Source organism: Kogia breviceps, chromosome 17 (genome assembly GCF_026419965.1).
Source record: "Kogia breviceps isolate mKogBre1 chromosome 17, mKogBre1 haplotype 1, whole genome shotgun sequence".
Taxonomy (NCBI): Eukaryota; Metazoa; Chordata; class Mammalia; order Artiodactyla; family Physeteridae; genus Kogia; species Kogia breviceps.
Window position 1 is genome coordinate 14,544,681 of NC_081326.1, and position 17,325 is coordinate 14,562,005.

The 17,325-nt window shown below is 46.0% G+C and overlaps 1 protein-coding gene and 1 pseudogene across 10 annotated transcripts in view; both read right to left on the reverse strand.

Moving 5' to 3' along the window:
- The window catches only part of LOC131744262 (endoribonuclease LACTB2-like), a 45,244-nt gene extending 34,436 nt beyond the window's left edge, over positions 1-10,808 (reverse strand). For 7 of the 10 annotated variants that reach the window (XR_010837516.1, XR_010837519.1, XR_010837520.1 and 4 more), the window contains exons 1-3: positions 10,425-10,808; positions 9,701-9,907; positions 6,972-9,285 (exon numbers count right to left, since the gene is read on the reverse strand). The gene's annotated coding sequence lies outside the window, so the exon portion shown is untranslated. Of the gene's footprint in view, positions 1-6,971; positions 9,286-9,700; positions 9,908-10,424 lie in introns of those variants that run through there. The other 3 variants (XR_010837515.1, XM_067017576.1, XM_059043647.2) reach the window with 3 other exon arrangements.
- Positions 10,809-14,817: 4,009 nt separating this feature from the next.
- LOC131743761 (cytochrome c oxidase subunit 6C-like) lies at positions 14,818-15,248 on the reverse strand (annotated as a pseudogene).
- Between the last annotated feature and the right edge of the window lie 2,077 nt (positions 15,249-17,325).

Consider the following 17,325-nt stretch of genomic DNA (forward strand, 5'->3'; position numbering starts at 1 on the left):
CAACTACAGAAAGCCCATGCGCAGCAACGAAGACCCAACGCAGCCAAAAATAAAATTAAAATATCCATTAAAAAAAATTGAAATGACTATAACTCAGAAGAGTTTCTCCTTTGCCAAAAAAAAAAAAATCAAATCCTTTAATATTAAATATTGACATGTAAAGGCTTTAAACAATCTGCTAAAAATGTAACAGATATAAGGTACCAAAACATGAGACACTAGTGTAATGGGAGCAATTATTTTTGAGAGGGATTAAGAAGTGACATTAAGAACTATTCGGCTTTTGTGGTTTCTAACTGTATGCTTTGTATATTGCAAACAATTACGATTTTACAGCTGCTCCAAGGGCAAATATTAAAGAGATGTTAGAAATCATCTCTTGTCTGATTTAACCTGCTGCAACAAGTATTTGATGTTATATGAAAATGATTCCAGGAAGTATATTTCCAGCATTTATAAAAATATGTGAAGACAATCTACAGAATGGGAAAAAATTTTGCAAACCATGTCTCTCATAAGGAGTTAAGATCCAAAATATATAAAGAACTCATACAACTCAATAGCAAAAAAAAACCCAATTTAAAAAATGAACAAAGACCTGAACAGACATTTTTCCAAAGAAGATACATGAAAGAGCAACAGGGACATGAAAAGATGCTCAACATTACTAGCAGGACATCGGAACCACGGAGAGGGCAGAGAAAAAGGCTGGTGGCAAAATAAGAAGAAATGATCAGAGAGGAGAGGCAGAGAGAGAAGGAAGAGAGCTAGATGCCCCAGAAGCCAAAGGGGGAAACATTTCAAAAAGGTGTGGTTAATAAAGTCAAAGTTTCAATAGAGGTGTGTCAGGAAAAGAGCGCAACGGACCAGACGATGTAAGAAGTCATCAGTGGTCGCAGCTTGAGTGATTCCAATGAAGAAGTGAAAGCAAAAGCCACCTCACAGTGGAGTACAGAGAACAAGGGGAACAAAGGGGTCCCCAGCGACAGATGCCAGGTCAAGATTTATGTCGTTTCGTGACGGGAGGCACTGAGCTGGTGCGGGGGCAGTCAGCAAAGGCACCAGGGAACAGGGAGAATTTAACACGTCAGGGCATAATGGGTGGAAAGATCCCGGAGGGACGAAATATAAGGACAGAGCTAAATAAAGGTTGATCTTGAGCAGTTTTCCTCTTAGATCAGGCAGGCAGAAGGTAAAAATGATGAGATAGATAAGTTCAAAAAAAGGCAAGAAACTGAAGAAAATCCCTGTGCGGGGGGGAAAGCAATGTCATCTGTTAAGCATAGTTGGGGATTCAAACGATGAGTATTTTTATAGTTCCTTTAGGGAAAGGAGCTGGCCAGGGAAAAGTAAAAAGATCCCCCGGTATTACTTTTGTCTGAGGTCAGAAACCTTGGACTTGCAATATCATCCATCAGCAAGAGTGCATGACTTTCTCTGACAACACTGAGCAATCCACAAGCGGGGAGGCATGGAAAAGGCAGATGGCAGGCTGGATCCACGGTCGGATATGTGCAGGCCAAGTAGGGAGAAAGACCAAGACGGAAAGGGAGCTGAGGGCCTGGGGAGAGTGTGGACAGTAGTTAAAGTCTACAGGAAGAAAAGCAAAGCAACAAGGGGCTAATACACTGGAGAAAAGGAAAGGGGACCAGGCCCCACAAAAGCCTGGACTAGGTGGAGAGCTGGCATACGAGCAGTACATGTGGGGAGATGAACAACATGCAGGTTGCAGCCGAGTTCTGCTATTCTGGAATTCAGGATCTGGAAATACGGCAGGCTTGTGAGATAAAGTCAGGGTATGGCCACCACAGTGAGTTCTTTCACTGGGTAGATACATAAAGATCACTTCCCTAGAAGAGGCAAGTAAGGCTTCTCTGTATCACATTTTGGGTCATTCACACAGATACGCGACAGCAGAACAATGACATGAGTTTCCAGGGTAACACTGCTTTCATGTGATTCTTTTTAATAAAGTTGACTGATTACTAAATTTTATGTTTTAATATCTTTGTTTAGATTTCATATATAAACGCACACACACACTCCACATCCCTGTTTCTAATTTAGAATACGAGGTCACCACTACCATAGCTAAAAAAACTTTTAAAGTTTTTTTTACAAATGACAAGTCAAATTCTTCAAAGATAAATTTAATATCAAATTCCCAAAGCAACAAAAATTAGATTATCCTTTAATGCTAGGCTTCCAAAGAAAATTAAAATCTGGCTTCCAGCTAGCTAAGCAGAAGAAGAAGAGGAAAAATACAAACTACACACCCTAAAAATGTTTATAGAAAAATTTTTTAAAAAGAAGAAAAATCACACCAGTAATCATGCTCTTAGCCATTTCTAGGGGTCCTAAGCCTCATACCACAGCCGGCACTGCTTTAGTTAAACAAATATTACAGTTAATCAATAGTAAGACAAATTAGTTTGGAATAAAATATGCTACAGAAATATACAATGCACTCCAAAGTAAAAATGAGTTTATGACAATTTGGGACATTTGAAGCACTGCTCTCCATTTATAAGAAAAATATGAGACTTATTCAGATACATCTTAAACAGGTTACCACGACTCTAATGAATTATTTAATCCTGCATTGTATGGAGTATCATGAATATCATAATATTTCTTTAGTGGTCACCAGCTGGGGCTTGGTATCTTTTCTTGTCATACAGAGATGTCAACTATTTTGTACTTGCCAGAGGGAAGTGTGACTACTACATTGACCGGGTGTCTCAAAGATAAAGGCAATTTCTGAATATCAAATCCCACTTTCTCACCAGCTTATAGAAAATTAAGTTTTTTTTTAAAAAAAAGGAGGAAAGAAAATGTTGGCATGAAGATAAGCCATGCTAAAAAATAAAACCAACCCCCAGGACTGTTGTAATTGTAACGGTCCCCCAAACCTGGCATGGCACAAACAACCTGGACTCCTGAGTCTCTGAAAAGTAAATCCCTCCCAGAAGGAAATATTCCTCGTGGAAACCCCTAACTCCTCTTCTATAGTCTCACTTTCAGAAAGCTTCCCAAGTATCTTTACATCTTTCAACTGTTAAATTTTCCTAACTCCAATATGAAGTCATTCATTACAGACCATGATGGTCTGTAATACAGTCCATGTATGTGGACAGAAACTGACTGTACTAAAAACATGATTTCAAACTTCACAGCAATTGTTGATAACACAAACTTCCCTGGAAATTAAACTCTTCCATATCTCCCAAACAAACTATTGCTTTATCAACCTTATCAGTATATGTAATCTCTTTAGATGCTAACTGTTAGAACATTTTCTCACATAAAAATGCTGTCTTCGGGGGCTTCCTTGGTGGCGCAGTGGTGGAGAGTCCGCCTGCCGATGCAGGGGCCACGGGTTCGTGCCCCGGTCTGGGAAGATCCCACGTGCCGCAGAGCGGCTGGGCCCGTGCGCCACAACTACTGAGCCTGCGCGTCGGGAGCCTGGGCTCCGCAACGGGAGAGGCCACAACACTGAGAGGCCCGCCTACCGTAAAATAAATAAATAAATTTTAAAAAAATTTAAAAAATGCTGTCTTCGGGCTTCCTTGGTGGAGCAGTGGTTGAGAATCTGTCTGCCAGTGCAGGGGACACGGGTTCGAGCCCTGGTCTGGGAAGACCCCACAGGCCGCGGAGCAACTGGGCCCGTGACCCACAATTACTGAGCCTGCGTGTCTGGAGCCTGTGCTCCGCAACAAGAGGCCGCGACAGTGAGAGGCCCGCGCACCGCGATGAAGAGTGGCCCCCGCTCGCCGCAACTGGAGAAAGCCCTCGCACAGAAACGAAGACCCAACGCGGCCAAAAATAAATAATTAATTAAATAAATAATTTTAAAATGCTGTCTTCTGTTTTTCGACTTTGATAAATACCTAAGGAATAATGAGCTACCATTTATGGTATGCCTCCTGTAAGCCACACTTTGAACTAGCCATTATAAAACTTAGTTGAATTCTCAGAGTAATCTGATGAGCCCTATTTTACAGAAAAAGAAACAAGTTCTAAGAAGGTATAGGGCTTCCCTGGTGGCGCAGTGGTTGAGAGTCCGCCTGCCGATGCAGGGGACACGGGTTTGTGCCCCGGTCCGGGAAGATTCCACATGCCGCAGAGCGGCTGGGCCCATGAGCCATGGCTGCTGGGCCTGCGCGTCCAGAGCCTGTGCTCCGCCAACGGGAGGGGCCCCAACAATGAGAGACCCACGTACCGCAAAAAAAAAAAAAAAAAAAAAAAAAAAAAAAGAATAAGAAGGTATATGACATGCCCTAGGCCACCCAGTTAGCAAGCAGTACAGCCCTAACTCCCTTTAGCTTCAGCGTCTCTATTGATTCTCCATTTTGGCTAGTAATACAGTATCCGTTATTGCTTTGTCAATTTCACCATAAATCCTCCAACATTTCCTCAATATATTTACACAAAAGACTGAACAGTTCTGCTGCAAAAACATTTACTTCTCTATTATTCTAGCACAAATACTGTTATTCTATATGTTAACGTTGACATTCAGCAATTATTTTATTATTATTTATTTAATTAATTATTTAAAATTATTGGCTGTATTGGGTCTTCGTTGCTGCACGCAGGCTTCTCATTGCAGTGGCTTCTCTTGTTGCAGAGAGCACAGGCTCTAGGTGTGCTGGCTTCAGCACTTGTGGCATGTGGGCTCAGCTGCTCTGAGACCTGGGGGATCTTCCTGGACCAGGGCTTGAACCTGTGTCCCCTGAATTGGCAGGTGGATTCTTAACCGCTGCGCCACCAGGCAAGTCCCACAGCAATTACTTTCAAAGTCAAGTAGCAAAACTAATCCAGTGAATTTTTTCCCAGAGGTAGATAACAGGCTTTCAACTCCTAAAACTTTAACATATGGTAAGAAAAATGTAGTACAACCTGCACAAGCCTCCTTCTGTCTACTACTTCAACATTCTTTTTTGAACCGACTTTAAAAACTTCTACTTAGATCTTTGTTGTGTCTATTTAAATTGATAAACTTTACAGATGTAAAGGTAAAAATCCACACACTCTTAAAAAATCATTGACATGTGAGGCAAGGTATAGGTGGTGAACTTCTCTAGAAATGTGGCAAGAGAACATGAACTATTTTACATAAAAGCAACGTTATAACATGTCTAAGTGTCAGCACTTCTGATTTATATTCCATTTCATTCAACGCACTGCAAATACACCTTGCAGGTAACATTACTCCTAAACTATATCTTTAAAGACAGGGATTCTTACCACGTGGAGACGGGTTATGGCAAGCTTTACAGAACTGGTCAGTATACCGTACACACAAAAGTATTACTTCTAACACCAAAGCAGAAAGTATATACAAGTATAAAATTCAGAAAGAGAGTACCAATGTTTAGCATTGCATTGCTAATATCATATACATTCATGTAGTTCTGTATAAACCGTGAGATGCCTTCTCACCATATCATCTGATCTCTTCAAACAATGGCTGTGAGAACAGCACAGGTGATGTTATTGCCTTATACAGAGCAGAAAAACTGAGGCTTAGCCTTGGGTCATTCAGTAGGTAAGTAGCCCTGGCCCAGCCTAAATCCAACAAAGTGACCTATGTTAGTTCCCTTCTACCCTCCCTTTCAGGATACCTACTACCTCCTTAGCAGTGGACTAAGTGGACGTAAACGACACTATCAAGAATAAAAAAAATCTGTATCTAGATCCAGAAAAGCCCATTTGAAAAGAAGCAAAAAATTATTAAAATATTAAGTTACCTAATCATAACATTTTAAAAACCCACATGGGCTCCATTTAAACTATTTATTCAACTTCCAGTCACTAGCAGTCTCATTACACCAGCTTTTCTCAAGAATTCTCAATGCCACTCATTAAGCAAATATTTTGTAAGCACCTTCTAAATTTAGGCTTTGGAAATAGATTAGGAAAAACCCAAAATTTCTGCCCTCACTGAGGTTACATTCTAGGAGCGGGGAGACAATAAATAAGTAAAATAATTAGTGTATTTGGTGGGGCACAGGAGCTACAGAGATAAATTTAAAAGGGAAAGAAGATAAGGAATGGGCGTGTGTACTGGGGAGCGAGGGAAAGGAAGCCGTAGGATGTTACACGTTCACCTTGCAAAGTTTATTACCCACATTCAACAGCTGTTACTAAGTCATCACAATACTCGCTACGTGGGATGAGAATTTACACACTCCTGACATTTCCATCCTCTCCTATTTCAAGAAACAAAAAGAAAATTATCCGACGCCTCGGCACTGCTGTTCAGAACCCCAATTTCTGTATCAGACCTTGTTTCCTGAAGGAAAGAGCAAGCGCTGGGGCAAAAAGTTCGATCACTGGTAACAATACCAGCTTGGGAGAGAGGAGTTAAAACAATCGGGTGGGTGCGACTCGGAGCCCCGATCTCGCGGAGATCACTCGCTGCCCCGCGGCCACCGCCCTTCCAGTGGGCAGCGGACGCCAGGTTCCGTCGGTTTCACGCCACACTCGGTGCCGCCGCGGCGCCCGCCCCCGGGCGCTCTCCGGTCTCCACGGCCTGGCCAGCCAGGCGCGCCGGCCATTGCCCAGCCCGCCCACCGCCCGCAGCCAGCTTAGCGTGCAGGGGCCGCCCCAGCCGACCGCCGGCCCTTGCCGGCTGCCACGTAACCCTTCGCGGGAACCAAGAACTGCGCGGCGCGGCCCGCGGGAGAGGGCGGCGGCGGGAGGGCGGCGTGCGCCGCGACCGAGGGGGCGAACGCGGCGGCCCCGGCCCCTGCGGGTGCACGGCGGCCAGGCTCCCGGGGCTCCGCAGCCTCAGGCCGGCTCGGCGCGGGGCGGGGCAGGTCCGCTCCTCCGGGCCCGGCGGCCGGCACCTCCCCCGCCCCACCACCACAGGAGTCCCCCGCGGTCCCGGGCCGAAGGGCTGAGCTGGCAGCCGGGGCCCGGGGAGGGGACGGCGGGCGGGAGATTCGGGCGCGGGCAGGGCTCACCTCGAACATGAGACCCAGCAAGAAGACCATCGCCACACAGGAGACGATGTCCGCGTGATTCTGCAGGACGAATTCGTGGCTCAGGACCGGGGGGCTCTTGGTGCTCTTCTTGCGAATCGCCATGGTGAAGCCGTCTCCCGTGCCTGCAGGTGCTCCGCCCCGGCTCCACTCTTCCCAGCTGCTCACCGACTCGCCGCCGCCGCCGCCGCCTGCCCCTGGCGGCTCCTCACAGCCCCGCCGCTACCGCTCGCTGGGGCTTCACTTCCCATCCCACAGCCAGTACGCAGCCGCCGGGGCCGCCGGGAAAAGAAAAAAACGGGCAAGCCCACAGAGGAGGCGAGCATGCGCACTGGGGAAACGGCTCTCTCTCTCTCTCTCTTGCCGCGGCCGGCCCTGCGAGCCCACAGCGCCGCCTAGGGAGCGGAGGCCGTCTGCCCGGGGCCGGGCGAGTGTGAGAAACCTGAGCGGCGCCTCCCTTGCCCCGCGCCAGGGCGGGGGTTGGGAGTCTTTTGAGGCGCGAGCTTCCTGCGGTTACTTAAGAGGCTGAGTCCGCGCCGCGGTCACACGGCGGCCATGTGCTAGGGCGTGCGCGGGTGCAAGCGTGCTTTCCGCCCTCTGTGCCACCCTGGCCTTGGGGGTCAGTGCCTGCTTCCACATTGATTGTCACTTCTTGAAAGCCACTGCCACCAGCAAAATAATCTAAATGTATGAGTACAGCTTAACTCCACAAGCGTAGGGGCATTCTTCGGTTTTAGCAGCTGCCTTAAAAGTTAACTTCAGAGTTATTTTAAACACACCTGAGGACTTGTTTCCTGTTCTTTGTAGCCTTGAGCTAGTTTTCAAAAGAGAACAATTCCTATTTGGTCTCTCCTACCCATCCCCCAACGGGCATGCGGCTGAAGTAAGTTCATAAATTTGGGGTTACTGGCCTCGTATTTATTATTAACGACACTTCTTGGTAATCTAGGGAGATGATTTTTAAAAGTTTGTGGATGAGACATGTCTTCCTCTTCCATATTTCTGCCCAAACCAAGACTCCTTGTATTCTTTCTCCAGATGAATTGAACCACACTGTTTACCCATTTGGCAAATCTAGAAACCAGAGTCATCCTGGACTGATCCCTTTCAGCATCCTTCTATATCCAAACTATTACCAAAGAAACCCAAGGCCAATCAGTCCCCCCTTCCCTTTCCCACTGCTGCACTCTCAGGAGGGGACTCACCACTCGCCTACAATATTACAAGTCTGGTGAATGACTTAGTGGTTTTAGAACATGGGTTTTTAAGTCAGAATTCTGTCACTCATTATCTGTATGATCATGGTTACTTATCTCCATGAGGTTCGATTTCTTCATTTATTTACGTATTCATGCATTCAAAAAACTATTTATTGGGCAGCTACCATATGCTAAGCACTGGGGATACAGAACTGAAGGAAAAGTACAATTGAACCTCTTCTTACGGGCTTTCATTTTAGTATGGGAAGAGGATCTTTACACAAGATTTACAAAGTGAAACATGTCTTAAATTGAGATGAGGGTCCCGGAGAAAAATAAAGCAAGGGGAATAGGGAAAGTGTGGGAAATTGCATTTGCCTGAAGACTTGAAGAGGTGAGGGAGCAAATCATATCATCAATAAAAAGGAGATAATTGTAGTACCTGTAGCCTACTTTAGCAACGAAATGAGATGATTCCAGGAAAGTGCTTAGTAGAGAGTTAGGTATCAATGTTAGCTATTATTGTTATTATTTTTTCTTTTTGGCCACGCTGCTTGCGGGATCTTAGTTCCCTGACCAGGGATTGAACCGGTGCCCCCTGCCGTGGAAGCATGGAGTCCTAACTGCTGGACTACCAGGGAAGTCCCAAATGTTAGCTATTGTTATTTTCCTACTTTCGGATCAAACAATTACTAGTTTTACCTACCTCCAAATCACCTTCCAATTTCATATTAGAATGATCTTTCTAACAAAATTTTTCAACATTTTTTGGTGGTTGCCCTTTTCCTTTGTGGGAAGCTAGCATGACTAAATAGTGCTTTACAGTTTGGCTTCTGCCTACCCAGACATGCTCAAACCCTGCCTCTATAGGCCCCAATCTCTTCGTACCAGCACCACTGGCTTCCAAATCTATACACACGATAGTCTGTCCTCTTCCCACGCTCTCCCTGGCTTTGTGCTTGCTGCTGCTTCTGTCTGGGATGTTTTCTCCCCTCCCCTCATCTACGCAGCACACGCCAACTGTTGCTTCAAGTCTCATTCACAGGTGACTTCACTGAAACCTTTACTGACTTCTGTGGCCATCTCTAATGATTCAACTGCATTTAAAAAAATAGCTTTAATGAGATATAATTTATATCACGTAGTTCACCTATTTCAAGAGTACAATTTGATGATTTTTTAGTATATTTACAAAATTGGGCAACCACCACCACAATCTAACTTTAGAACATTTTTATTATTCCCCAAAGAAAGACTTCGTTTTTGTCCTTGAAACTCATATACCTGGAATGGAAGACAGTAAACAAGTCATTACCAATGTGATGGGTATTTTCAAGACCTGTTTGGTGAAGGGTGACATGGAAATATTCTAGGTCATTTGGAAATTAATTGTTCCACTAAAGTGAATTTTAAAACTGAAATGGACTCTTTCAAACCTTAAAATGTAGTCATTTTTCACTCTTTTGTGAGAAAATACCCCCACTGGTGTTCTTTTAGTTGCATGAAACCTACCATACTCTGGACGGCTGTAGGACTTGGGATGGCCATTGGACTTGGCAAGACAGAGGATGTGAGTCTGTGGCAGCGGAGGTGATCCAGGAAACAGACACCAAGACCAAGTTAGAATCGTAAGGGATTCGTCGTCAGCAACGTACGTGAAAAGTAGATGGGAGAGGAGTCGGTAGGGAAAGGCTGCAGACCGCGATACGTGTCTGACACCTGTGAGAGGAAGGAGGGAGGGCCAGCAGGAAGACCTCAGGCTGAGGTGCAGCCTGAGAACCCCCCGGCCAGCCTGCATTTAAAGTGAGACTGGTAAGCAGAGCCCCATAATTGTCTTTGGTCCCATCCCCCTGCTTGGATCCAGCTCTGGAGAAGGCAGAGAGTTGGGGTCGGCCAGGCCAGCGTGCCAGAGGGGCAAGGATGTTGAGGGGAATTGCAGAATAGGCCAGGGCTGTGAGGAGGTGGCTGTGCTTCTCCTACCTGGTCACCCTCCACCCACAATCCACCCTTGTTTGCTGGGAAAGGCAAACCTCTTCAGATCGCGTCACGGAGGCTCCCCGGCCCTCTGAGTTCAGCCAATGGGAGGCACTGGCCAAAAACCAGAAGTGAGTTTTGGGGGTCTGTTCTCCCCTGATCCCTCCTGGCCTTATGATGGTTCTGGCCGGGCCTGTGTTCTGCGGTGGCCACAGCCCCTGTCAGCCTTTCTCTCACTTCCAGCTCTTGCTGGGCTCAGTACCTCTTTCTCTCCTCTGCGTCTTCAGGCTGCCCGGGAGCTTCCCCTGTCTCTGCTGGGCTCTCTCAGCCGGCCCACTCCTCTGTCTACGGGCCTTTCACGAAATTCTCTCCAGCTCAGCCCTTCCGAGGGTGCCATCTGTTGCTTGCCAGTGCTGTATCCCCAGATGCAGAGCGCTGGGGCCTCGGAACTGGGGGCGCCCACGGAGTGGAAGAGGGTTGGAGTGGGGCTAGCTGGCCAGAGAGCAAGCGGTCAGAGGGTGGGGGGCTGGGGATGAGTCCCGAGGTCGTGCGGTCCTTGGGGACGAGACGGGAGGGGCGTGATGGAGGGCGCACGTCGGAAGCGGAAGCGAGGAGTCGAGGCGGTAGGAGGGGAGAGCGCCCTCCACACGCCTCATGGGTGCTCTGTCGCCAGGAGGGACTCAGGGCGCTGAAGGGGAAGGGGGCGGGCGCTGACATGCGGCACGAGTGAGGAGGACGAAGCGGAGTCAGGAGCCTGGTGAGCGGGTGTTGGTCGCGGCGTCGTGGGTAGTGAGTGGGTGGTGTAGTTGGAGGGCATGGGCTTCCAGAAGAGCGCGGATTTGGGGGCGAGGGGGGAGAGCTCTCTGTCGGCAGCAGGGAGGGGCATGGGCACCCCCACTCCTCCCCTCGGCTCTGCGGCGTGCTGGGGTGGGAGGGAGCGCAGCGGCCTCTCGAGGCTCCGGGGCGAAGCAGGTTTCAGTTTCCAGTGAGAGCTGCCCCAGGTTTCTGTGCAAGAGGGTAAAGAAAAGATGCAGAAAAGGGTGGAGGCTGTGGAGGGCTTGGCTGATGACACAGCTGGGCTTCTAGGGGATGCAGTGGAAGGGTGGGGGCACGTTAGCTGAAGTCAAATCAAGGGAGGAAGAGCCACGAGGGGGAGCGAATGTGGTGACGGTGGATGACCTGGAGGTTCGCCTCCAAGGGGACTAAGGTAAGGTGGAAAGGGTCCTGCCACATGGGGCCACTCTGCAGATGGTCTTTTAGGGAAAGTGGGGAATCAGTTCTAATTTTAGCTTCCTTTTTAGGATGGGCTGCTTCAGAAGCTTATAGGGAGGGAGGACTGCCGGTAAATCCTCTGAAGGCGGGTCATGGTGGTGGGGAAAGTGGTCTAAGGAGGCCCTCAGGGCTCCGGAGGCCTCTCTTAAGCAGACTGAGTGCTCAGGGGTGTCCACCTCTGGAGGCTATTGTGTGTCCAGCGTGGCGCTGGCTCCTATGGGTACAGACACTGTCTTGTGGGCAAGTGATGTTTCCGCAAATGTAGCTTGAATCCCGAAATGTTGGGATTCTCAGGATATTTTTAATAATTTAGAAAAGGACAAAAAGCAGACTGTTTGAAATGCGGTCTATCCAGGAAAATCTGTGGCATAGGGTTGCTGTAATTATGAGAAATAGCAAAGAAACAGAGAGACAATCTTTGCCGTCAAAGAGGTTATCTCTAGTTGGTCGTACAAGACATATATGAAAAGGAAAAAAACAGTTCTGAGATGATGCGAATGTAAGTACAACAGCACGTGCCTAATAAAAGGAAGAACTAAAATGGGACTGTTGGATTTCAACAGCTCCCAGGGGACAAAAGAATGGAAAAGAAGAAACTAATATTTGTTGTATGACTACTGTGTTCCAGGTATTTATATTTTGCTTTCACATAAGTTACATCATTTAGTTTTCACAGAAACCCTATGAATAGTTGTTATTCTAATTTAAAAATGGGGAAACTGAGGCTCAGAGAGGTTAAATAATTTGCGCAAAGTCGCAGGGCTGGCAACCTGTTGGTCGGACAAACCCATTCTGTTTCAGTACAAATAGTGCTCCAGGAGCTTCACTTACCAGGGTGACCCTGAACTTCCAGAGAGCAATGATTCTCAACCTGATCCATTGGAGAGACTGGCTCTTGCTCTGATGGAAACACAAAGCCCATTAAAAAGACAAAGAACAGGGCTTCCGTGGTGGCGCAGTGGTGGAGAGTCCGCCTGACTATGCAGGGGAAGTGGGTTCGTGCCCCGGTCCTGGGAAGATCCCAGATGCCGCGGAGCGGCTGGGCCCGTGAGCCATGGCCGCTGAGCCTGCGCGTCCGGAGCCTGAGCTCCGCAACGGGAGAGGCCACGACAGTGAGAGGCCCGCGTACGGCAAAAACAAACAAACAAAAAGCAGGTCATTTATCTGTTTACATGCTGTTGTGAAATCATTTATAGTAAATTTTAAGAATATAAAATTGCACTTGTCTTGTGAGGAAGAAATTGTATTTCTAAGAGGAAGCGAAATCATTGCTTTAATGGTTGGAAGGGATATAATTTTCTTGAGTATAAAGTTTACTGCTATGGAAACGATAAGCCAAATTTATAATGCAGTGTGGTTACTCTTAGGAAAGATTGGCAAGAGAGGACACGTCCCCCTTGGAGGGAGAGCCAACTAAGTGGTAATGAAAAGGCTGTGACCCAGCCAGATCACTCTTGGGTCCCCCTAGGGGCAGGACTGTGATCTTCTGACCTCTAGAAGCTTAAGGAACCCAAGATGGAGTGTCTATCCTTATTTAAACTATAACTTAGTTCACTTTATTTAGTCTCACTTTGTTTAGCACACCAAGGGCCTGAGTTAATGCTTCTCTGATAGATGAGAGATCAGTTTCAGAAAGTGGTGAATGCAAAGTGTAAAAATGGAAACAGGAAGTGTAAGTGATTTCAAGAAGTTTAGCTTCAAAGGGGAGGAGAGAGCAGGGTAGGTCACTAAAGAAGAATCAGGGAGTTAAGGTAGGTTTTGTGTTTGCTGTTGAATGATGTGACAGATGATCACGTTTAGATACGAGACAAGGGAGAAGAGGACGAGGTTGAAGACACTGGGGAGATGGGGAGAGGTGGGAACGTGGATGGACTGAGGTCTTGAAGGTTTGGATCCTCCAGCACATAGCTAGAGGATTAACTTTACATAGGAGGGGACACCTCTTTTCACACGGAAACGAAGGAGGGACAAGGCAAGGTCAGCAGAGACAAAGCAGTCGTGGACCTGAGTGGAGGTTCTTCCCGTCTGTGATGAGATCAGGAAGGGCAGTGCCAGGAAGACCGTTTTGAAGGAATGAGAGGGGAGTGACAGCCACAAGGGTGGAGGGAAAGATGGCCACAGGAACAGGGTGGCCCTGGAGGGGTTTGGACAGGCGGAGACTGTCAGCCCCACTCAAGGGGCTTGGTGGTTTGAGGGGAGGGCTAGGATACAGTTTAAGCAGCTGGTCAAGGGAATGCTTGGTGCAGGGTTGGAGGATGTAGGGGGTTTCTTTATACTGGAGTGGATTCTCTTATTATAACTCTCCTAGTTGCGAGGGACTGAAAAGAAGATTCACAAGATTCAGCAGATTCAAAAGAAAAGCTCTGGGGAATTGGGATGCTCTGTGGATCTTGGGAGCTAGAACCAGATACTTGACCTCATCAGTACTCTCTCTCAATGTATCTTTCTTTCTGTCTTTTGTTTCAGGTTGGCTTCATTTTTCCCTATAGTCAATGGACTTTATTTACATGGCAGAGAACATTGTCACTTGCAAGTTCTATCAGAGCAATCCCAAAGGAAGACCTAGACAAAGCTGGCTTGGCTGTATGATCATTTCTGGGTCACGCGGCCTATCTTGGTCACATGCATTTCCCATGGGTAGGGTAAGTGAGTCTAGTATTAGAAGGTGCAGAGGAAGGGGTGTTGGGCAAATAAGAACGTGAACCAACACAGGTGTCCCAGGGAACATGGTGGGAAGGTTCTAAAGGTAGAGGAACAGCAGGAGGTGGTTGGATCAGGGGAGCAAAATCCAACAGTAGTATGACCATGAGTGAATGAGAAGACTAGATGGATGGGATGGAATAGACGGCTTGTATTTCAGGCAACAGCCAAGGACTCTGAAGATGTGTAGTAGGATGGCTTTCTGAAATAAACTCAGCAGACACAGATAGAGGAGTGGTCCTACTTTGAGCTTGTTTCGCCTGCAAGAGGGTCTTAGTTCTCATGAACAGGCAGGCAAATGGTGGTGGGTAAGTGGTTCCTGGGGAGATGGGAACGTGAGGACACAGCAGCAGCAGACTGGGGGTGTACTTCGCAAAGCAACTGTAGACTCACCTCTGCCAGGGAGGTCACCCAGTAGATCACTTTCTCCTGAGGAGAATGAAATGATGAGAGCATCACTCTGTGCAAAATGCTTTGCTCAACTGCTTCTAAAATTAGAAGGTCTTATACCTCAGGGAGTTTGTGACTGGTGGAGCTGACATGATGTCTTGTAGCCATCAGAAAAATGGTGTATGGCTCGGTGCCTAGTAGAACCAAGGTCTTGGGGTGGTGGCCAAGGATTCTTTGGAGCTGTTTCCTTGTTTGCATCAGCCCTTGTGCTCAAAGACAAAGCTTACAGCACGAGTGAAAACAGGTAAAATGTGTACAGTTCTTTGCAGTCCCCCAAACACTGCTGATATATACATTATTAACGGTATTTGTTAATCGTTTATGTATCATGAGAAACTATTCCTTAGCCCAGATATTAGGAGTTCATAGTTCAGGAACACAGGTAAGTGACAAACTTCCATGGAACTCAACCCAAAGAAATTCTTTCTATTCCAAAATCACTTTGCCCTCTGAAAGATACCTGCCTCCCTCATCTCCTCAAAATCTTTTATGGAATCATAATTTCTGTAGAAATCTGCATACGCCTTCTTTCGTGGTTCAGCCACAGCAAACTTATAGAAAGCTGCAACTCCCAAGGAGACAACGAATGCTCCAACAATTTGAAATCGCAGACGCTTGGCCAGAGGCCACGCATCCGAGGTTTTGTCAAAGAACTGGAAGCCATGGTAGCTTTTCTCCTACACAGCTCAACGACGACGTCCTTGGAGAGCTACATTATTAATTTTAATCTCCTATCAACCAGGAACATAACGTTTTCCCTCCTTCAAATAAGGAAGCAGAGGCTCGGTAAAATAACTTGTTTAAGATTTTACAACTATTAAATGTTAACTCCCCAGATGAAGGATGTGAATTTTTAAAGTTATGGTAAGGTTTTACTAAAAAGTAAGTGTGGTGCTTTATGGAGCTTAACTGGTGTTAAGTCCAAGTGAAATAATCATAAGGGAATATGTGACTGTGTTCTGTTAACAACAACAATAAAATAATAGCAACTAATATTTATTGGGTGCCAAGCACTGTGATCAACACAAAGAACATTTAATACAACAACTCATTGAGTTAGGTACCATTATCATTCTTTGTCTATAGAGGAGGAATTGATTGGACAAATAATATTACTAAAGCATCACCACCACCACCATGATGAATGGAAACAGGAATGGCCCACATACTGGGAAATCAATTAGTCGTAGTTTAACTCAGGAAATGAGCGCTAGGCCAGGGAAGAAAAGAGAAAGGGAGAAATCCCTGAGACTCTGTGAGAGAAACGATAGGTTTCATTCCTGTGAAGCAAGCCCCTTTCATTTCCTAGGCAGTTTTATCAGTCCTCCTGGGCATCTCTCACACCCAGCCGCATTTTCTTTGGTCTTCGGATCGCATCTACATCCTCAAACTATAGCAGGAATATTGCCTTGCTAAATGGTGTGGGGCTTGAAAGAAACAGGAGTGATCCAGGACAGATTCAGCTGGGGACATGGGAGGAATGGTGATGCTATTTACCCAAATGGTGAGTTGGGAAGGAGAGGTAAGCAGGACTATGAGATTGTGGAGTAAACAGGAGAGATCAGTTTTAGATATACCGAGTTTCTTCACATTGATGTCTGGACTTTGGGAGACAGCTACATGAAGAGTTCCTGCAGACAGCAAAAGATTCAAGCTCAAGTATACATTTGGTGATGATGGTTAACACGACTCAAATGGATTAGCTCTTTGAGGTGGTGAATAAGAAGAAAGAAGAGCAACGAATTTAGTCTTGGGGGTGCCCGTAGCGAAGAGACTAAAAGGGATCAGGATCTTAATTTTCTATATACAGCAGTAATAACAGTGGTTTTCAGAGTGCTTTTCTAACAGTAATTTCCCACGAAGCCTCCATAAACTCTGGATGATGAAACTTTTAAAAGCTCACAACATTCTCTCACTCTTTAATCCTAATAACAGATTTATTTTAGGCTTAAATGCTATTGCAAAGAATGTGCTGGTCCAAAGGACAGGATTATTAGAAATTATTTCCTCTGAAGTTGAAATTCTTTAAAAACATACTAAATAAGACAAGTAATAAAATGGGGGAAGAAAAGGACAATGATCATATTAAAAATTGAATTCCAAGAAAAATTGCTATAAGACTAGCTTCCAGGAAGTCAAGGCAAAATGTGAACATGTTGAATTAGCTAGATGTTTGTCCCATGCGGAGTGTGCGAAACATGGTTAATTATCTGTATCACATGGATCCTCCCTAACCTGGAGATTCTGGTGAGTGTGTCTGGCTTGGGGTCTGGGAAGCGGTGCATGTTTTCAAAGTTCCCCAGGTGATTCTAATAGTTAGTCAAATTTGACAAGCCCTAGTCTCATAAAGGAAATAGACCAGTTCACATAGGAGAGAAAAACATTTTTCCTAGCTCTGAAATCTGAGATTTCATTCCACGAACACTGAAGAACACTGAATTATAAAATACACACTGCCCTCAATAGCATTAAGAAAAAAAAACAGGTAGAGATTTTATATGTGTGGATCTCACACTGACCTTTGATAAAATAAAAACCAACAACATAATACTAAATTATAATTCTGTTCGTGTGAATAAAGAACTACCTGGGTCAATGGGAAAAATTATATTCCTTGGTCCTTTTCAGGAATTCTGATTCAGTAAATCTGGTTAGCGAGCGACCAGAAATTTGCTTATTGGTAATAAGTACCCCACTTGATAGTGATGGAAGTGGTTCAAGGCCATATGTTTGCACCAAGA